The sequence below is a fragment of the Heterodontus francisci genome, chromosome 9 (genome assembly GCF_036365525.1).
Source record: "Heterodontus francisci isolate sHetFra1 chromosome 9, sHetFra1.hap1, whole genome shotgun sequence".
NCBI classification, from domain to species: Eukaryota; Metazoa; Chordata; class Chondrichthyes; order Heterodontiformes; family Heterodontidae; genus Heterodontus; species Heterodontus francisci.
In genome coordinates, this window is record NC_090379.1 from 70054730 (window position 1) to 70077462 (window position 22733).

General features: G+C 41.0%; 1 protein-coding gene across 3 annotated transcripts in view; it reads right to left on the bottom strand.

The window, feature by feature from the left end:
• Nucleotides 1-10823: 10823 nt before the first annotated feature.
• Nucleotides 10824-22733, bottom strand: part of mbip (MAP3K12 binding inhibitory protein 1) — a 33680-nt gene continuing 21770 nt past the window's right edge. The window contains exons 12-13 of one of the 3 annotated variants that reach the window (XR_010975717.1): nucleotides 16519-16656; nucleotides 10824-11990 (exon numbers count right to left, since the gene is read on the bottom strand). The gene's annotated coding sequence lies outside the window, so the exon portion shown is untranslated. Of the gene's footprint in view, nucleotides 12010-16518; nucleotides 16657-22733 lie in introns of all 3 variants that reach the window. The other 2 variants (XR_010975715.1, XR_010975716.1) reach the window with 2 other exon arrangements.

The following is a 22733-nucleotide window of genomic DNA, read 5'->3' on the forward strand; positions in this document are numbered from 1 at the left end:
TTTGGCTCTCGCTATAAAATCCTGCCCCCGAAACAGATGGTGCGAATGGCCATTTGATATCTCAAGTAAACAGCTGCTTCACCCAAGGCATGCCCAAGGCATGCAAAGATTTGTTTATTTTTCTAATTATGGTATAAGAGGGGGAAGCAAATTTAGTTACCTGTCTATCTTCAATGAGTAAGGAAAGCACTATTTATTTTCCAGTAATCAATCAAAAACACTTCATCATCCCTGTAAAAAGCTCTTCAAAATTTATATCCAAATCCTTTCAAGAGCATAACCTGCAAGTCACTGTAAGCAACACCTAGGGATGTCTCCTAGTCTCTATAAAAGTTCTGAGATATCACACGTGAACTGCCCATAACACTGAAATCATAATTGTTTCCTGGGAAATTAAAGCGAGTCAAAGACACTTCTATAACTATCTCACTAATTTTCACCACTTATCATGTCCTTATAGTCGCCTTGTTGCTTCATTCTTCAGCTTGCACTGTTCCTTTTTATCTTTCATTCTTTCCACCTTTGACCACACTTAATCATTCTTTTCCTACTCACGCTATTATTTGTTTAAAGCCAGCCAATTATCACTGTTCCTTTTACTTATACCTTCCCAGCTAATCCCTAACTTGTTATTAATTCCTCATTACGTACTCCAGCTACATTTCGTTTTTTTTAAATTTACTGTGCACGTATTCCACACTGCACTATTTATTTCCAACAGGCCTTGTAATTATTCAGTCACTTCCAGCTGACCCGAATCCAGTATACGAAAGGCAACACTCCCAATCAATGCAACTTTATGGTCAACACATAAACGCTTACTCCATAACACTCCTTTCATTGCAAAATTGCATATCCCCCAATGTACTGTGTACATCGGACAATCGTCAATTATATACAAAACTTCACTCGGATATTCCCCTTTTTCCCCACAAGAGGTGACAAGGTTGGATAACTTCAATAGAAGATATTGGAGTCCTTGTCATCTATTATCTCTATCAAGTGGATAGGCTATCACTTTTGTCCATAATTTGCCAGAATCCGCTTACTCAGAGGATTTGTATCCAGTGTTTATTTACGTTGTGCAATGAGGAGTCCCCACTATTTAGGGGATGATACTCTTTTTTTATAATTGTGGAATGATGCATGTTCTCTCAATTCTTTCCATAACAGCATCTTAAACAAGTTCCACAATGACCTACAGCCCATCATATGCACGAGCGATAAACAACAATGAAGGTTCTTGACAACTCAGACATCAAGTGTGAATTTCAACAATTCAGCACGCTTGGAAAAGAAGTCATTCAGTAAGCAATTAATTAATGCTCGTTAGCAGTTATCATTTTGGCTCTTTCGGAAGAGCTTTAGCAGGAAATAAACAAGCCATTTGCAGGTGGCGCTTTCAGCCTTGTTGCAATCAAATAGCTGAAAGAAGCTTCAGAACCTTTAGTTGTACTTCAAGTCTCTTAGGGCAAATACTGATGGGAATAGAAGCACAGAAGGGGTCTAAAAGCTTCAGGTGTTAAACGCAGTGTTTGAGATCAGCAAGGGGTAAAATTTTATGGATTCCTCCAAACAGCTTCCCACTTACAACAGTCACTCCTTATGCTTTATTGCTGTGACAGTGACAAGTATTCTCTAAACTGGACGCTCGAGTGCAAACATGATCTGCAACTTAAACCTGGCAGAGCTATTCAGAGCTGGATGCTGTTTGAACTGAGCCATGACTGCAAATCAAAAAGCAGCTTGTGAAAGTGGTAAACACAGAGGAATGAACATTCTAGATGGCTAATGCATCATTTTTGTGACACGTTGTGACTGATGAGTGTGGTTGATGTGGGTTTTTGATAAGTGCCTCATCAGTATCCTCATCATGATCACACTACTGTGCCGTGGTATGTGCCCTGACTTGATTGTAATTGCCTGAATCTGCTCCTGCTGCTAAGAAGCACAGACCAATATGCAATAAAACAGCAAGAGTTCAAGGTTAACTCTCTGAGCACTGAGGCACCATACATCACCAAAAAAGGCCTTTCTGATGTCTCACTTCAATACCAAAATAACTTGACCAAAAGCAAAGTATGTGTTGGATATGTATTTTTCTGCTTGTTATTGTAATGTTGATGCATTTGAAATGAAATGTGTTAATTAATTTTTAATTGACACTGTGACATTGGCTCCAACACTTTGTACTTAAAACTCAAAATCCATTGCTAAGCAATCCAAACTTCAAGCACTAAATAATTGTACAAAAACACAGCAAAAGAACTCCAAGGATTCCACCTCAAAAGAATTCTCATGAATGTTTTTTCTTGAAAACAAATTCAAAGTAATCAACTGTTGTAGGTCTCCTATTAAAATCTTAAACTCTGCAATTCCAAATCACAAACCTGCAAAGCTTGAGTGTTATACTGAAGGGTGTCCAATGAGACTTTTCATGCTCTTTATTCGTTGTCCATACTGTTGAAGGAGTGGATGCTATGCTGCAAACTGAAAAAGACATTAAGAACTTCGCAAGTTAAATAAAGAAAAAAATCATTTTTTTAATGTTGTAAAGGGTTTCTTCTCATGCAGTCGCAGCAATTTAAAAAAAAAAGTTCTGCTCACTAGGTGGTCTTTTTATGTTCTTGAGCGTTAACGATCAGAAAAAGCAGGCCACCATGAATGTGTCAGAATCTAATGTTCTAAAGCACGCAAAGACTATTCACTTTCTTTTGTTAATTGTTAGTTTCTGCAATGTCAGGTATTGTTCAAATCACAAATGTGGGAACATTCTTATTTGACATTTTTCCATAAATAGATGCTGACTGAGAATGACCAGTCAGTGAGGCATCTTGTCAGAAGCAGGGAGGAACTTACTGGTGAAAAACGAGGCCATGAACCCATGTCGAATAAATGACAATTAGTAGCCAGAAAACCCAAAAGAAATTGTGAATGTTAAGTGCCAAATAATTTTCTATGTAAGATGACAGTCTGATTACCTTTAAATGGACTTAAAGCTTTTATTAAAGTTCAAACATCATTTTCCTGTGCCTATTAATGAGCTTTCTAACAGAATATAAATACTTTCAGTCCATTTAAATTTCTGACCACTTTTCATAATATTTGAAAAGATCCACTGCTAAGTTACTCCTGTAAATTTGTGTGTGCATCAGTGTCTCTAAACTTGTGAACCAACTCAAATTTTGCTGTAGGATTTTAACTTAAACAAAATATAATAAAAACAGGTTTATTTTTGCTTGTCAATTCATTTTTACAAAAGGTATTTTGGAAATAAAGAGAAAAGCTTTAATTATTTACAGGATAATAATGGTAGGAGCAACAACAGTCACTGATGTGATGTTATGACAGTGATTGAGTTAATATGCATTCTCACATTTTGGAGAGTTGATTGTACATGTTAATTTTAAAGATGCAGCAGGGATATGATGAAGAAAATGACCAAAATTGGGTACAGATGGAAATCAGAGTATGAAGCGACATGCATGGAATTACCGACAGAGAAATAGAGAAAGAGGTGCGAACAGATTAAGAGTAAAAAAGGAAGGGATGACTTCAATGTGTCTGGTGCTAGTTATTGAAATACTCTTTGTAGGTACCAGTCTACTACTGGTTTCCTTTTGAAACATCAGAATACAAACAAACAGATGTTAGTTGATTTCATATACATGAAAGGAGCCTGTAAAATGAAACGATTCCATGCAGTTTCTGACAACTGGAAATACTAAACTGTAAGATAACAGTTGCAGCTGAATCACTGGTAAACTATGATAATTCCTTAGCATTCCCTTTATCCAACAGGTTTTTCTGACACAACACCTTGCACTTTGAAATTGGTATTGCTTTGGCAGCACAGATGAAAACATATTTTTATTATACTTGTTAAATTCTCACAAAATTTGAGTTGGTTCACAAGTTTAGAGACACTGATGCAAATACAGATTTACAGGAGTAACTTAGCAGTGGATCAAACATTATGAAAAGTGGTCAAAATTTAAATGAGGCAAAAGTATTTATATTCTGTTAGAAAGCTCTCTGATAAGCACAGGCTTGAACTTTAATAAAAGCTTTAAGTCTATTTAAAGGTAATCAGACAATAGTCATACATTATCAAATTATTTGGCATGTAACATTCACAATTTCTTTTTGGTTTTCTGGCTACTTATTGTCATTCATTCATTGTTGGAAAACAGAATTCTTTGACCGTCCTACTCCATTTTAAACAATATACCAACCTCAGCAGGATTTCAGACTGAAATTCCACATTTGGCAATGGAGCATTGTTTTATTGGTTCATTTCAGGTATTTTACCTCGAGACTTGATGGGCTGAACTTTACTAATCCTTCGGCGTCAGGGGTCGTGGCCACCACCCTCGACACAGAGAAGGCCCGCCGCATTTTACTGGCGGCGGCGAGGCCTCGGTGCAGCCCCGGCAGGGTCTTCATTGTTATATAAAAATGAAGTTAAAAACATGCAAATAAACCTACCTTGTCCCAGCGGCTGTCCCACGCCGATATTCCGACCAATGGCCGGAATTCCCGTGCCTTCGGAACTCTGAGGAATGAAATTATCAGGGCTGGGGCAGGGGAGGGAAGCTGGGAAAACAATTTCTATTGGCTAAGAGGATGGTGGGAAGGGGTTGAAGGGCAAAGGTAACGAGGTTGGGGGGTGGGGTAAGTTCGGGTTGGGATAAAGTTTATTTCAGTTCAAAGGCCCAAATACAAACATTTGGGGCGTGGGAAAGGGCCTCCAGCTTTTATTTAATTTTTTAAGTACAATGTCAAATAATGTGCCTTTAAAAACTCAAATGTCTTCTAAGGGCTTGAAGCCCTTTAAAAATAGCGCTGGCGCTTGTGTGGTGACACCAATGCCGTTGCCAGGGACGGAGCAGGCACCCCCTCTCTGTCATCGGGAGCGGCCACTCTGCCCCCTCCATATAAATGAGGCCCTGCGCGAAATATCTTGGGGGCTCAGCGGCAGCCGCTCCACGCGAGCGGACGTCGACTTCAAAGTGCACCGCCACGATTTGCGGCGCTATTAAAATCCAGCCCAATGATTCTAATGCAATTCTGACCAGCCTCCTATCTTCCACTCTCTGTAAACTTGAGGTCATCCAAAACTCTGCTGCCCATGTCTTAACTCGTACCAAGTCTTGTTCATCCATCACCCCGGGCTCACTGACCTGCATTGGCTCCTGATCCACCAACAACTCAATTTTAAAATTCTTTCCTTTGTTTTCAAATCCCATCATAGCCCCACCCTTTCCTATCTCTGTAATTTCCTCCAGCTCTACAATCCTCCAAGATATCTGCGTTCCCTTTAATTCTGGTCTCTTGAGCATCCCTGGTTTTAATCGCTTCACCATTGGTAACTGGCTCTTCAGCTGTCAAGCCTCTAAGCTCTGGAACTCCCTCCCTGAACCTCTCTACTTCTCTTTTCTCCTTTAAGACTCTCCTTAAAATGGGCGGCACAGTGGTGCAGTGGTTAGCACCGCAGCCTCACAGCTCCAGGGACCCGGGTTCAATTCTGGGTACTGCTTGTGCGGAGTTTGCAAGTTCTCCCTGTGACCATGTGGGTTTTCACCGGGTGTTCCGGTTTTCTCCCACCGCCAAAGACTTGCAGGTGATAGGTAAATTGGCCATTGTAAATTGCCCCTAGTGTAGGTAGGTGGTAGGGAATTTGGGATTACTGTAGTGTTAGTATAAATGGGTGGTTGTTGGTCGGCACAGACTCGAAGGGCCTGTTTCAGTGCTGCATCTCTAAATAAATAAAAACCAATCTCTTTGACCAGGCTTTTGGTCATCTGCCCTAATACTTAATGTTGCTTGGTGTCAAATTTTGTTTGATAACACACCTGTGAAGAGATTTTGGGCATTTTACTGCATTAAAGGTGCTATATAAATACAAGTTGTTGTATTGTAGTAGTGCTAATATTCTGCAACTCACTGATACATTTTTAGACATTTACTTATTTGGGCTGGAATGATTTTAATAAATCCATGTTTAGCTTACAAAGGGTACATGACATTTTGAATGTTGATGAGGATGATTAGGTGGGACTTAAATAGAATAGCCATCAAGTTGTGTAATTTTGCATGCCATATTAGTTCTAAGGCAATAGGAAATCATTGAGCACCTTCCATAGCAGTTCTCACCCTGATAGTCAAACTGATTTTATTCATTAAGCCTGGTAGGGATAGAGTGGTAAGGGCTTAGCTAACCAGAAAATACAGGTGTTGACAGCTTCCATCCAAGGGCTGATCCACAGCACACATCTGCAACAATTTTGCTTACTCATTTAGCTTGTTTATGTCCCTTTATAACTTCCTACTCCAATATACACAACTTACTGTGCCTTCTAACTTAGTGCCATCTGCAAACTTTAATCACAACTCTTTATTCCTTCATCCAAGACATATATATAGATATAGATAGATAGAGAGAGAGTAAACAGCTGAGGCCTCCAAAGAAATCCTAGGGGAACACAACTGATCACATCCCACAAATCAGAATACATTCCCTTTATCCCAACTTTTTATCTTCTTCTTCCCAACCAATCACCCATGCGTGTCACAAGGATATAGCCAATCCCATGCATTCTCCTTTTGCTAATTATCTCTTGAAACATGACCTCCTCTTAACAAATAGATGTTGATTTTCTTTGATCAGCTCATGCTTGTCCAAGCGCTCTATCACACTGTTGCTGATGATGAATTGCAATGTTTTCCCACAATAATTAAAAGGGGAACACTTAAAATGAGCACCTATTAAGATGCATACCCTGTGCTTTCACTAAACAAAAACACTGGGGCAAAACACATCAAATACATCTGCATCATACACTGTAGTGATTTTTTTTTTAAATTGCATGAATGACAGTCTGAATGAATGTCCTGACTATTCTTTTAGTATGAGGCAGATTAAGGTTGTTGTGGGTCTTGATATATGACTTGGGCCAATGCTTTATTTGGCAAGAGTATTGGCACGTGTGGAAATGTATGCTGTATATTAGAGATATATTTAAGGGTAGGCCTGTTAAGGCTTGCCTGATCACTCTTGCTGACTTTTAAAAAAATTCAATTCATGGGATGTGGGTGTCATGGGCAATGGCAGCATTTGTTGCTCATCCCTAATTGCCTTGAGGAAGGTGGTGGTGAGCTACCTTCTTGAACTGCTGCAGTCCAGCTGGTACGGGTACACCCACAGTGCTAATAGAGAGGGAGTTCCAGGATTTCGACCCAGCGAGTGAAGGAACAGTGATATATTTCCAAGTCAGGATGGTATGCGGGTTGGAGGGGTTCCCACGCATCTGTTTCTCTTGTCCTTCTCGGTGAAAGAGGTCATGGGTTTGGAAGGTGCTGTCGAAGAAGGCGCGGTGGGCTGCTGCAGTGCATCTTGTATATGGTACACACCGCTGCCACTAAACATCGGTGGTGGAGGAAGCGAATGTTTAAGGTGGTGGATTGAGTGCCGATCATGTGGGTTGCTTTGTCCTGGATGGTGACTGAGCTGTTCTCTGAGTAGGGAAGCCTTCTGTCCCATGGTTGGGTGTGTCTCCTTGTCTTTTTCTGCTTCCTTTCTCTGCTTACTTCACAGCTGTACTCCTTGGCAAGATAAGGTTGTGTAGTACACAGCAGGAGAAAATAATGTTGGAGACTTTAGCTAGTTTTACCATAGCACTCACTATAGTTGCCAATTATCATACTTTGTGTTGATAATCTGCAATTCTTCCCTTCGTTCATGATCCTCAAGCTTAACCTCAAACACTCACTCATTCTATCACCTCCACCATGCATTATTCATTATTTCTTTTGCTTAGCCATGATGTGCAATGCATTGTGGGGCGAGTTGATCAGTTCATCGGGTTCCCACACACATGGAATTATGTAATGGGTGGGGAGTGCCATTTAAAAATTAAATTTGTTACAGACTGTAAGCACACATCACCCACTGTAATATTATAAATGTGTAAATAAAAGTTGGCAAGTTTTTTAATGTTTTTTGTCACAGTTAGAGACCTCCGTGGCTGTGTTATTTCCTCCCCCATCCCCTTCCATTTTACATGCAACTTTCAAATGTGCAGTTCAGATTTTATTTTAATCTTTCATAGTTAGCGAATTTCTCTCAAGGACTGAGAAATCAAAAGAAACTTAGCCAGATCTTGTTCTGTTTCCCATTTAATTTGAGATCCCTGAAGCTGACGTTCGCCTCCACTCATGTTCGCAGTCAATACCTGTAGAGGCAGCTGCTGTTGCTGCTGCTAGTGACAGCTCCAGAATTGCTGCTGAGCCTCATCACAGAAACATTTCTCAGGGAAGGCTGGCCCATAATGTTGCTGTGTGCAGCTGCTTTTTATACCACAACACAAAAGCAAAATACTGCAGCTGCTGGAAATCTGAAACAAAAATAGAAAATGCTGGAAACACTCAGCAGTTCAGGCAGCAGCTGTGGAGAGAAGAAGAGTTAAAACGTTATCTCTGTTTTTCTCTCCACAGATGTTGCCTGTTCTGCTTAGCATTTTCAGTTTTTACTTTTTGTACCTCTCTGGTGTGCACAAGAGTCTAAATCTGTTAGTATAGTGACGTCTGTAAGGATTAAAGATGATCAAATTATCTAGCTCCAGAGAATATCTACATATTTATTTTATATACAGATGATATCCTATACATTTGTTTGATTCTGATAAAATTGATATTTTTACCATTCTTCTTTGGTTTTCCCCAGATTGCCTGCCTATTTTGTATCCAGGCAATTCTCAAGAGTGGGCTCATAATAAGAATTTGTCTGTTATTATGTTAATTATCCATAGCTACTTTACCATTATGCTGGCATGCTGCAGCGATTAAATTCATGTCTCAATCTCCATTAATAAAAATTGTTTTTGAAAGTAAGACTTTCGTTTATACAATGCCGTTCACAACCTCAGTACATCCCAAAGAGTTTCACAGCCAAAAAAGAGCATTTTTGAAATGCCCTGTTATAATGTAGGAAAAACAGCAGCCAATATGCGCACAATAAGGCCCCACAACCAGCAATGAATTATTTTATTTTGAGATACAGCACTGAAACAGGCCCTTCGGCCCACCGAGTGTGTGCCAAACAACCACCCATTTATACTAATCCTACATTAACCCCATATTCTCTACCACATCTCCACCATTCTCCTACCACCTACCTACACTAGGAGCAATTTACAATGGCCAATTTACCTATCAACCTGCAAGTCTTTGGCTGAGAGGGGAAACCGGAGCACCCGGTGGAAACCCACACGGTCACAGGGAGAACTTGCAAACTCTGCACAGGCAGTACCCAGAACTGAACCCAGGTCGCTGGAGCTATGAGGCTGCGGTGCTAGACACTGTGCTGCCCAACAAACAGATAATATGTATTAATGATGTTGGTTGAGCAATAAATATTGGCAGGTCACCAGGGAAAACTCGCATGATCTTCATCACAATAATGCCATAGGATCTTTTACATCTGAGTGAGCAGATGGAATTTTGGTTTAATGTCTCAACCAAAAGATAGCACTTCCAACAGGGCAGCACTCCCTCAATACTGCACTGAAGTGTCATCCTTGGTTTTGTACTCAAATCTCTGGAGACTTGACCTCACAACCTTAAGAGGCAGGAGTTCCACCACCCGAGTCATGGCTGACATTTTATTAGACTGACCAATCTAATGGCTCATCTACAGCTGTCTGTGCTTGCGATTTTTATGCTCATCAGTTTCATAAATTATTGATCTGAAAAGTTGGGTAGCCTCCTGTAGAGATAGAGGGATTTGGAACCTGTCTTTTCCCCTTTGTGGATATATTAAGTGTGGTGTACAATAAATCTTTAAGGCTACATCCTTTCAGGTTAAATAAATTCTGCAAGAAGCACAATGTTAAATCATGCTTGCACACCATCCACGTTTTACATGGACCTCAGCATTTCTAAAGCATCCACTTTTACTGGGAAAGATCTGTATTATTGCTCTGGTCTATACAAAAGCTGTTTTATTCATCTATATTTTCTAAACATTTTGGAGTCTCGACTAAGGGTTATTAATATGATCTGATTTTCAATGGCAGTACCTAGCCTCCAGCTAGTGTGCCATTTCTATGGTGCAACCAAACCAGTGGTACCATTCCTGTGTATGAATTATGCTAATCAGAAGTAGGTTAGTAGCAATTGATGGTCATGATTTTGTGTTTTATTACTTCTATCACTCGGGAACCAAATGCCAAGAAATTTGACTTGCTTCCAAAACTGGCGAAACATCAATGGAGCACAATGGACTGGTTTGTGCCAGCCTGAGTCCCAATCCAAATTCAGACTCGAGACTCAGTTAAATACAGCTGGTGAGCTGAGCACACTCCATGGCAGCAGTTGGGTCCTAATCAGTTGATCTTAATGTCCATTGGTAATGGGAGGCTTCCAACAGAAGTGGACAAAATACCATGGCATTTTAAGCTAAATATTAGTAAACGGTCAGACACCATTTCTAGTAACGTTTCATCCTTTGATTTGCAAGTACTCTTCCTATCCTTTCCACTTAATGGCCAAGGTGTATCCTGTAGGGCAAAAGGTGAAGGATTTCACTAAGATGAAAATCACCTGCACAAACACATTAAATGGCTAATCAGAGGAGTAGAAGTATCACCAGACACAGATAGCGAGCCGTGTATGAGGCACATCAACACTGTAGTCAGTGATATCACATTATCAATAGTAGACTTTTAATTTTTTTTCTAACTGAAAGCATTTTGAGGCTGCAGAAAGTAAACATGTGCTGGATAAACGCTTGAGATAAATGTGTTTTAGTACGCTTGTAATGCATCTTTTCCCATAAGAAGTTTTATTAACTCTGCATATTTATCAGCATTTACAGGTTTACATTTGAATCTGATCTTCCAACACGTGAGCATAATTAGAATATTCCCAACTAGTGTATGTAAAATGATGTTAGCAATTATAAAGGTGAAAAAAGGGTGAAAAAAGGCTAATACAGTCCCTACAAATGTAAATTTGTATTGAATTATTTTAAATAATAATCATTTACTCCATTAGGATTGCCATTATATTGACCTTTTGTTATTGTCCCCTGTAAGCCAATGAGATTTTCTGCTACTATTGTAACAGTAAGATGTCCCACACCACCCTCTTGCACCCTCTTGTATTTGGCCTTGATGAAATGAGCTGAATAGCTAGTGTAAATGCAATACAGGCAGCAATGAATAGTATGTACAATAGATGATACTTCAGAAGTCAATCAGATAGTCACAAAACTAAAACAGATGTGAGTGATTCAACAGCAGGAATGAACAGGATTGCAACTCTAAAGTACATTTTCTCAATAATAACCTATGTCTTCTTCTTAGGCCTCCTTGTCTCGGGAGACAATGGGTAAGCGCCTGGAGGTGGTCAGTGGTTTGTGGAGCAGCGCCTGGAGTGGCTATAAAGGCCAATACTAGAGTGACAGACTCTTCCACAGGTGCTGCAGATAAAATTGGTTGTCGGGGCTGTTACACAGTTGGCTCTCGCCTTGCGCTTTTGTCTTTTTTCCTGCCACTGCTAAGTCTCTTCGACTCGCCAACTTTAGCCCCGCCTTTATGGCTGCCTGCCAGCTCTGGCGATCGCTGGCAACTGACTCCCACGACTTGTGATCAATGTCACAGGACTTCATGTCGCGTTTGCAGACGTCTTTAAAGCGGAGACATGGACGGCCGGTGGGTCTGATACCAGTGGCGAGCTCGCTGTACGATGTGTCCTTGGGGATCCTGCTATCTTCCATGCGGCTCACACGGCCAAGCCATCTCAAGCGCCGCTGACTCAGTAGTGTGTATAAGCTGGGGATGTTGGCCGCCTCGAGGACTTCTGTGTTGGAGATACGATCCTGCCACCTGATGCCAAGGATTCTCCGGAGGCAGCAAAGATGGAATGAATTGAGGCGTCGCTCTTGGCTGACATACGCTGTCCAGGCCTCGCTGACGTAGAGCAAGGTACTGAGGAAGAATAACCCATCTATAAGAATTAAAAATGGGCATCAACATGTAATGTTGCTTTTGAGTTATGAGTATTCAGACATATTGGCCAAACCTGTGTAAAAGATCGAGGAATACTAGGTGCAAGATATGTCCAGCGCAAATCAATTTGCCATGATCTTTCACGCTGGCTTACAAAAATTGTGCTGGAAACTGGCCACATCCAAAAAACTGGCCACACCCCAGATCGAATTAATGGGCATGACGAGTTTCCGCCAATTGCCCCCTTCAAGGAAATGCTTATTAAGCTGCTTTATTTTCGGTACAAAGGCACTAGTTGGCAGCTTTCAAAAGTTTTTAAACATTAAAAAAATTTTTACCAAGAATCTTACTGGTGTACACCAATGAAATTCGTAAATGGCTCTGTATAGTATTTTTAAAAATTATTTCAAGTTATTTAAATTCAGGTTATTCAGCTGGTGGACTAGACGCTCTCATTTTAACATTCCATATACTCATGCTAGTCAATAGATTATTTTTTTTAAAATCGAGAATTGCGCTGAATGAGATCATTTGATCTAATTCCCTAAAACCAATGGCAATACTCTTTTTTGATAAATAACAGGTATTTAATTGGTAAGCAACTGGCAGTTGCAAAGACTGATAATCAATAGTTTTTTGATAAAACTAAACACCACCACAACTTGTGTTTATAAAGTGCCTTTAACATTTAAAAAAATCACATGCACAGGAACATAAACAGAGAAAAATGGGCACTAAGCCAAAGGAAGGGGTTGCTGTAAATTGATTTTAAAATGAATTAAAACCAAAGAACAATTAATAAAATATTTATTTAACATGATTAACTTTACCCACTGAGTTATCTTTCCATAACTTCGATTCAGCTTTTATTTTTAGGTTTCAGTGATCTTAAATGCCTAGATTGAAAGGAGTTACCAGACACATCTATGCAATCTGAGTATGTAATTTGTAAAAATTTACCAGCCTGAACCAGTAGGCTTCGCTGTGTTGAAGTATGTGAGATTCTCTCTCAGTCTGAGAGATTTAAGAGTTTCTTTTATTTCCCGAGAAAACTTCAAATTTCAAGATTGAATTCTCAAAGTTTTGTCAGATAAATTTCATATTTAAATTATCAACTGCTTATTTTCTATTATGAATTGTTCAATTCTAATCTCACAGCTAGACAATGACCATGCTTAAGAACGTGGTTTCTTTTGTTAATGTTTAGAATGCAAAACAAAAATTGTTTCTCAAAAAGACATCCTTTTTTAAAATGGGTGAAATGCCTGATCTCACAGGAACTCCCATCTAGTGTACAATGTCTATCAATCATTGCAGAAGGACCAGCAGGTAGAGGTTTAGAAACAGTGCTTGGGGGAGGGGTGAGGCCTGAGGAAAGAGAGGGAAAATAACAGCAGGGGGAGGGGGTGGGGTGGTGGGAGATGCAGAAAAGCAGAAAGACAAAGAAGTCAGAGAAGGAATTGTTTCACTGCTCAAAAAGCAACATGGCCACTAAACTAAGTTGCAACAATTTTTTTTGAGCAATTTTTCTGATTGATTTTCTGTTATTTGCTGGTTTGCGAATGGCATATTGGGGAAAAAACGAGCAATTTCCTTGTTCAGTTTTATGTTGGTTACTTGCTGCTAATTAGTAGTTTGTGCTAATGCCTAGAGCTTGGAATCAATTAAAGGGACATAAAAGTGAAAGGCACAGCTTTTAGAGGATGTGTGCTCCTCCTCACTCGATTTTCCTATACTTCTTTTCCCCCCAGGCTTTATTAACATCTGGAATAGATTGTGATAACTTGTAATGAATGTGAATTGCTACAGGCCTTCAAAACGGAGTTGAATATCTTCCTGTAAGTGAAAGACATCTCAAATTATGGAAGGTTGGTGGGACTAGTGTTCACAAGTTATCAGTGCCACAATGTCCTGGAACTTGATTGTCTTCAGGGGTCAGAGAAATGTCCTAGTTTTGGCCTTAAGATGTATCCTCTAGTTCTTTGACTCTCCTAGTGAGTTAATGATGTACTCATCATGTCTGGATAGGAGAGACTGAATGGGCCAGTTGGTCTTTTTCTTTACTTTTTGATATATTCATATTTACTTCACCTAGATGATTCAATAACAATTCCTTGGGAATTAGTGATGAGGGATCATCAGTTGCCATTAAGAGTGAAGAGTGAGACTAGAAGAAATGTCTTTATGCAGAGAGCTATTAGATCCTGGGATGCTTTGCGAGAAAGTCATTGAGGCAGACACCATGGCATTGGTAAGGAAAAAGTGGCTGTAAACATTTCAAATGGAGGAAGATTCAAAGCAGTGGGGAAAGAGAAGGGCAGCATATTGTTCGAGCAAAGTGCCAGGCACAGACAGGATTGGCCAATTGGCTTTTCTATGTCTCATCTTTTTTCTCGTGATCTTACAGTATAGGTTGCAAACAATATCAAACACTGCCTAAAAAAGGCAAAACCTATTACAAATGCAAAATTACATTATTAAAGTACATTAAAAAATATATTCTAAATTAAGCATATTTAGTTTGGTTTAAAGGTTATCAAAAATATGTTTTGAATCTCAATTAACCATATGTTAAATATCAAAATCTGACATGATCCAAGGCCCTGTTGTAAATATCAATTTATAGTTACAAAAACAAAATACTGAAACACAGCAGGTCAGTCAGCATCAGTAAAGAGAAATAACAGATGAACATTTCGGGTATAACTCCATGTGAGCACATTTATCACTAATCTATTAAGATTCAATTTCTTATCTAGCAACAAATTAATGTCGTAAACTATTCCAAGGCACTTCACAGAAACACTATCAAACAAAATATGACACCGAGCCACATAAGGAGATATGAGGTCAGATGAACAAAAGCCTGGTCAAAGAGGTAGGTTTTAAGGAACGTCTTAAAGGAGGCAAGAGAAGTAGAGAGGTTTAAGGAGGGAATTCCAGAGTTTAAGGTCTTGGCAGCAGAAGGCATGGCTGTCAATTGTGGAGCAATTAAAATTGGGGATGTTTAAGAGGCCAGACTTGAAGGAAAGGAGATATCTCGGACAGCTGTGGGGCTGGAGATGTCTACAGAGACAGACAGGGGCAAGGCCATGGAGGGATTTGTAAATAAGGATCAGAATTTTAAAACTGAGGCATTGTTTAACCGGAAAGCAATGCAGGTCAGTGGGCACAGGGGTGATGGGTGAATGGGACTTCGTGCAATGTAGGTCATAGGCAACAGAGTTTTGGATGACCTCAAGTTTATGGAAGATGGAAAATGGGAGGCCAGCCAGGAATGAATTGGAATAGTTAAGTCTAGAGGTAGTAAAGGCATGGATGAGGGTTTCAGCAGCAGATGAGAAGAGGCGGGGCAGAGTTGGACAAAGTTAAAGAGGTGGAAATAGGTGGTCTTCACAGGACATGGATATGTGGTTGCAAGTTCACCTTGGGCTCAAATATGACACCAAGGTGGCATATAGTCTGGTTCAGCCAGAGACAGTTACCAAGGAGAGGGATGGAGATGGTGGTTAGGGAACGGTGTTTATGGCAGGGACTAAAGACAATGGCTGGGATTTTACCGCCCCAGGGCGACAGGCTGGGAGGTGTGTGGGCTTGTAAAATGCCGGGGGCTGTGTTGGGACTGGAGGCGGGCAGCCAATTTGAATAGTCAAAGGCCCAATTAAGGGCTGTTTTCCCGGGCCGCTGGCATATTGCCCATCGCAGAGGGAGGCTGCCAACTGCATGGAAGCGGCCTCCCAATGGCATCCTGCGGGGGGTGGGGCATCGGAGCCGAAGTGCCTGAGGAGGGGGCTGTGGCCCGGAAAAGCTACCCCCGCAGCTCCAAAGATGCGTCCAGGTCTCCGCTGCGATCAGCAGGGCCTATCACCCTTGGTCATCTAACTTTTAAATTCAAATTACCTTCTTGACGGTGCCTCTCTGTTAAGGCGCCCTAATGTTCTCCAGCCTGCCTCAGCAGTGCTGCTGAGGCTCCAGAGGTGCCAGCCATCTCAGCCAGCAGCATCAGAGGCCTGTTCACCATCCTGAATTGGATGGCGGGCCCGGCAGTGACCAATTAAAAGGCCATCTCCTGGAAAACTGCCGATGCGTCCCACTGTCCATCCGCGTAGGCTTGGGACCCGCATATGGTCCTGATGCCAGGACTTTTCCCCGCCTTTTGGCTTCCCAATATTTAGTTGGAGGAAATTTCTTCTCATCCCGCATTGGACGTCAGACAAGCAGTCAATTTAGAGACAGTGGAGGGGTCATAAAAGGTTGTGATGAACTAGAGCTGGGTTTCGTTAGCATTCATGTTGAAACTGATGTATGTTAAAGGCCTGCTCGGGTCTGCAGATGCGACCCGAGCCTGACCCAGCCCAAGTCATTCCATTTTTTCCCGTGCCTGACCCGACCATCAGTTAACTTACCTTCCGTTTTTCACTTTGTTCCTTACCTGCACAAGCTTAAAATAACTGTAACAAATCCACCTTTAAAGCCCAAGAAGTAAATTGACATTAGAGTCGCTTACCTGAGGTGGTGGTAGAGTGAGTCCGATCCAGCCCGACCCAAGCCCGAATGCCGGACTCGGAAGCGCAACCCGACACATGTCGTTGGGTTAGGGTTGGGTAGCCGACCTTTAATGCATCTGTTTCTGGGCTATGTTGCCCTGGGGCAGCATGTAGATGAGAAGTAGTTATAACAATAATTCTATAAATGGGGTCCAGTACACAATAGTTCTTTAACCGTCAAAAAGAATACAGTAAAGTATATTCCTTTCAGAACCTACAACCATTTATGGGGCCACTTACCGGACAGCAGTTGCTATGGAGGGTCATTTGACTGCAATAAAAGTGTTATATATTTTAAATGTAATTGCCAAAAAAATGGTTTCTAATTTTCAATTAGATGCACTCTCGATCTTGTAAGATGTTAGTATAGAAAATTAAATTGGTAACCTGATGGGTCCAGGCACTCAGTATTTTTCTAGGGAACATTCACACACAAAAGGTTAAAGATTGCCACCAAAAACCTTTTAAATAATTAGTTCTAACCTTGTGAAGTAAGCATGAAAGTTTTTGCAATTGACCAAATTTACTGGAAACACATACTAGATTTCATTGAATGACGCTAATGCTTTTAACAATGTGCTTTAAAAGTGTGCCATTTTAGTTGGAATGTTACAAATCATTAAATACAGAATTCATTCCACAGTTCTACAGATACAAATAATTATGCTAAAAGGTCTTATCACCAAAACAGATCTTGTGATTTGCGTGATTGCAGAGGACTGAATGTTGCATACTAGCAGATCTCCTGTAGTGTTGCTCAAGCTGACTCAGGGATTCTGCTGTTGTGAGGGGATGGACGATGCTGAGGATATGGAAGATATCCCAGATATTACCAAGCCCTTGACGTCGTGATCCATGGCAGGGGGGGTTCTGAAAATAGCTCCGGATGAGCCCCGCCATGGATCTTGGCACTTGGAAGACCTGGCCCGATTCTCCCAGCGGTGGCGAGGCTCCATGGCGGCCCCCGCTGCTGGGCAACGGGACCACAATTTAAACATGCAAATGAATAAAATTAATAAATTTACATACACTTACCTCCAATCTTGAGGGCCTGCGGCAATTTCTGGCATGGCAGCCAGCACTCCCACGCCTTCAGATCACAGTCTAGGGAAACGCGCACCACACTGGTGGGGTGGGGGGAGGAGGTAAGTTTGTTACTGGAGTGGGGGTGGGAGGGGGGAAAAACAGGGTCAAATCAATGTAATGAGTGTGGGGAATGGTGGGAAGGGTTCGGGGTGGTACAGGGGGAGCTCAGATGTTATAGGTGTTTTGGGGGGGGAGGGGGGGAGAAGGGCAAATAGTTATTGTAATTGTTATTTGGGGGTGTGGGAAAGGGACGTTAGAAATTTAGTAATTTTGGGGGTTGGGGCTATAAAAATTTAAATTAGGCGGCAGGAGTGGCTGCCCTTTAAAAATGGCGCCAGTGCCTGCGCACAGGCAGCTGACACCATTGCCAGGGACGGACAGCCTGCCCCCACCCCCCACCCCCACAAGATTGGGACAGGCCGCCCAGGCTATTTAAATGAGCTGACACGCTTGAAATTGCAGCAGCTCTTTGGTGATTGAGCTCGCTGCCGCGATCGGTGGCGGACTCTTCAAATCCAGCCTTAGGTGAGAGAGGGTTTCACATCTCCAGCGAAAAGATTTAGAAACAAATTTGCAAGAGATCAGCTAAAAATCAGTGTTCTTTTTAATTCCTGGAAAATACTGTTAGCCCTAAACACTATGAATAGATAAATACATTTGTACCCTTCACCTACCACAGTTACATTTTAAAAAGCTGCATGTGAAAGATAGCAACTTACACTTCTGCCATATCTGTTTGGCACAGAGTCTTAGTCATAAGGATCATATATAAAACTTAAAGAAATTCAACTACTTAGCACCCTTCCTTTCTTTTAAAGCAAATATCTTTTTTTTCTTCTGAATTCCCTACATTCTAGAGCAGCTCCCATGGATTGGAAGGTAGCAAACATAACCTGCTATTCAAGAAAGTAGAGAGAAAAAACAGGGAACTATAGACCAGTTAAACTGAAAAAGACCTGCATTTATATAGCGCCTTTCATGTCCTCAGGACATTCTGAAGCACTTCACAGCCGATGAAATACTTCTTAAGTGTAGTTGCTCTTGTAATGTAGAAAGCACGGCAGCCAATTTGCGCACAACAAGCTCCCACAAACAGCAATGTGATATTGACCATGTTTTTGTGATGTTGATTGAGGGATAAATATTGACCAGGACACTGGGGATAATTCCCCTGTTCTTCTTCGAAATAGTGCCATGGGGCCTTTTATCTCTACGTGAGAAGGCAGACGGGGCCCCAGTTTAGCGTCTTATCCAAAAGAAAAGCCACCTCTAACAGGGCAACAATCCCTTAATACTGCACTGGAGTGTCAACCTTGATTTTGGTGTTCAAGTCCTAAAGCAGACTTGAACCCACAACCTTCTAACTCAGAAACACGAGTGCTACCAACAGATTTGTGAAAAGGAAATTATGTTTGACAAATCTGTTAAAGGTTTTTGAGGTTGTAATTAGCAGGGTAGATAAGGGGGAGCCAGTGGATGTAGTGCATTTGGATAGTCAAAAAGCATTTTATAAGGTAATTGCACAAAATTAGGAACATAGGAGAAGGAGTAGGCAATCAGCCTGTTGAGCCTGCTCCACCATCCAGTTAGATCATGGCTGAACATCTATCTCAATGCCACTTTCCCACATTATCCCCATATCTTTTGATGCCATTAGTATCTAGATATCTCTCAATTTCTGTCTTGAAAATGCTCAATAATTGAGCTTCCACAGCTGTCTGAGGTAGAGAATTCCAAAGATTCACCACCCTCTGGGTGAAGAAATTCCTCCTCATCTCAGTGTTAAAAGGCCTACTGATGAAAGGTCACTGACCTGAAACGTTAACTCTGCTTCTCTCTCCACAGATGCTGCCAGACCTGCTGAGTATTTCCAACATTTTTATTTTTTATTTTAAAAGGCCTACCCCTGGTTCTAGACTCAGCAGCCAGGGGAAACATCCTATCTACATCCACCCTGTCTCGCCCTGTAAGAATTTTATAAGTTTCAATGAGATCACCTCTCATTCTTCAAAACTCTAGAGCATACAGGCCCAGATTCCTCAATCTCTCCTCATAAGACAATCCCGCCATCCTAGGGATTAGTCTGGTTAACCTCCGTTGCACTCCCTCTATGGCAAGAGTATCTCTTTCCTTAGATGAAGAGAACAAAACTGTACACAATACTCCAGGTGCAGTCTTGCCAAGGCTCTATACAATTACAACAAGAGTTCTTTACTCCTGTATTCAAATCCCCTTGCGATGAAGGCCAACATACCATTTGCCTTCCTAATTGTTGCTGCACCTGCATGCTAGCTTTCAGTGATTCATGAACAAGGCCACCCAGGTCCCTTTAGACATCAACACTTACCAACCTCTCACCCCATTTAAGAAATACTCTCTGTTTTTTCTACCAAAGTGGATAACTTCACACTTATTCACATTATATTCCATCTCCCATGTTCTTGCCCATTCACTCAGCCTGTCCAAGTCCTTTTGAACCTCCTTGTATCCTCCTCACAACTTACATTCCCACCTAGTTTTGTCTCATCAGCAAATTTGGAAGTATTACATTTGGTCTCCACATCCAAATCATTTATATACATTGTGAACAGCTGTGGCCTTAGCACTGATCCTTGCAGTACCCCACTAGTAACCGCCTGCTATCCCGAGAATGACCCTTTATTCCTACACTCTGTTTTCTGTCTGTTAACCAATTCTCAATCCATTGCTGTATATTATCGCCAATCCCATGTGCTCTAATTTTGTTTACTGACCTGTGTGGGACCTTATCAAGTGCCTTCTGAAACTCCAAATACACCACATCCATTGGTTCTCCTTGCTACAAGTAACATCCTCAAAAAACTCCAACTGGTTTTTCAAACATGATTTCCCTTTCATAAATCCATGTTGACTTTGCCCAATCATATCATTATTTTCTAAGTGTCTATAGTTATCACATCCTTTATAATAGATTCTAATATTTTTCCTACTACTGATGTCAAACTAACAGGTCTGTAGTTTCCCGTTTTCTTGCTCCCTCCTTTCTGAAATAGTGGGGTTACATTTGCTACTTTTCCAGTCTGCAGGAACATTTCCAGAATCTACAGAATTTTGAAAGATAACCACCGATGCATCCACTACCTCCATAGCCACCTCCTTCAACACTCTGGGATTTACCAATCTTCAATCCAGTTAATTTAATTTTTCAAGTACTATCTCTTTATTAATACCAATTTCTTTTAGTTCCTCATTTTCACAAGTCCCTTGGTTCCCTAGTATTTTTCTGCATCTTCCTCCATGAAGACAGACACAAAGTAATAGTTTAGTTTCTCCGCCATTTCCCTATTCTCCATTATAAATTCTCCTCTCTGCTCGTTATGGACACACATTTGTCCTTGCTAATGGAATATAATGTAGGGATGTGTAAAGTTATCAACTTTGAAAGGAAAAATAGAAAAGCAGAATATTCTTTAAATGGTGAGAGACTGGGAAAATTGGTATGTAGAGGGACTCTAATGTCCTTGTACATGAATCACAGAAAGTTAACATGGAAGTACAGGAAGGGAGATGGTGGCATATTGGCAATGTCACTGAACAGTAACTAATGCCTTGGGGACATGGGCTCAAATCGCACCATGGCAGCTGGTGGAATTTAAATTCAATTAATAAAAATGTAATTCATTAATAAAATGCTGGAATTGAAAGCTAGCCTAAGTAATGGTGCCAGGAAACTATCATTGATCATTTAATGCCCTTTAGGGAAGGAAACCTGGTCTGGCCTACACGTGACTCCAGACTTACAGCAATGTGGTTGACTCTTAACTGTGCTCTGAAATGGCCTAGCAAGCCACTCAGTTGTCAAGGGTGAATAGGAATAGACAACAAAAGCTGGCTTTGCATTTGGATTTTTAAAAATTAAGAAAGTAAATGATATGTTGACCTCTATTACAAAGGGATTGGAGTACAAGAGTAAAGAAGTCTTACTGCAATTATACCTATACTGTGTAGTTTTGGTCTCCTTGCCGAAGGAAGGATGTATTTACCATAAAGGGAGTGCAACAAAGGTACACTAGACTGATTCTTGGGATGAAAGGATTGTCCTGAGGAGTGATTGAGTAGACTCGGCCTTTATTCCCAAGAATTTATCTCATTGATACATATAAAATCCTTATGGGGTTTGGCAGTGTAAATGTTAGGACAACATTTTCCCTGGCTGGGGAGTCTATAACTAGGCATCAGTTTCAGAATAAGGAGTCAGCCATTTAGGACTGAGTTAGGTGTTACGGACAGGTGGAAGGTGGCGTGGGTGACTTGCACTTTTCACCTCTCTACTGACTGCATACAGTGTTTTAAAAAGTGTTTTAGTCCCTCAGTGTTTAAATAGACAAACAACAGGTTTTCTCGTAGGTTAAAAAAGATAAATATGTATCTTACAATAACTGGAAAAATGTTCATGACTTTACCCACTCACGCATACACACACACATACACACACACACAAGAAAATAGAGAGAGAGTAGAATGGTAGCATGCAGTTAGAGTCCAATTTCAGTAAAAGAGTTTGTTGTTTTAAGAAAATCTTTAGAAGCTTTTCGAGAAGAAATCTTTCAATGGTGCAGGACTAAATCCTTTGGCTTGAAAAGGATGAAGTGTTGCAGCCTCCTTTGTGGTAATGCCTTAATCTGAAGTCAATGACAGAAATCCTGGTTCACTTTTGCAGATCGGGGCATTCCAAAGTCACCTTGCAATTTCTCTGCTGTAGTAAAAAAAGGTGTTATCAGCAGGGCTCCTGCTTCGCTGGAACGGTTTCACAGCAACTGTTTCACAGCTGTTCTGGCTGGAAAAGACCTTTTCTGCCTTCTCTCTCCAGAGATACCTTTTAAGGTAGAAACTTGCCAGTTTGGGGTGTTTGTCAGGTGACTAAGGGCTCTCTCCCCTGGGGTGATTCATACAGTGTTCTAGAATATGGGAACCATTGTTCCATGATAGCGTCTCAATGTGGTCCATTCGGATGAATAGATGCTACTTCACACCTATTATTTTAGTCTTGGCTGAGCAGTCTGTTTACTTCTTTAGCTTTGACTTTTTTAGCTCCATTCCTGAAGACAGG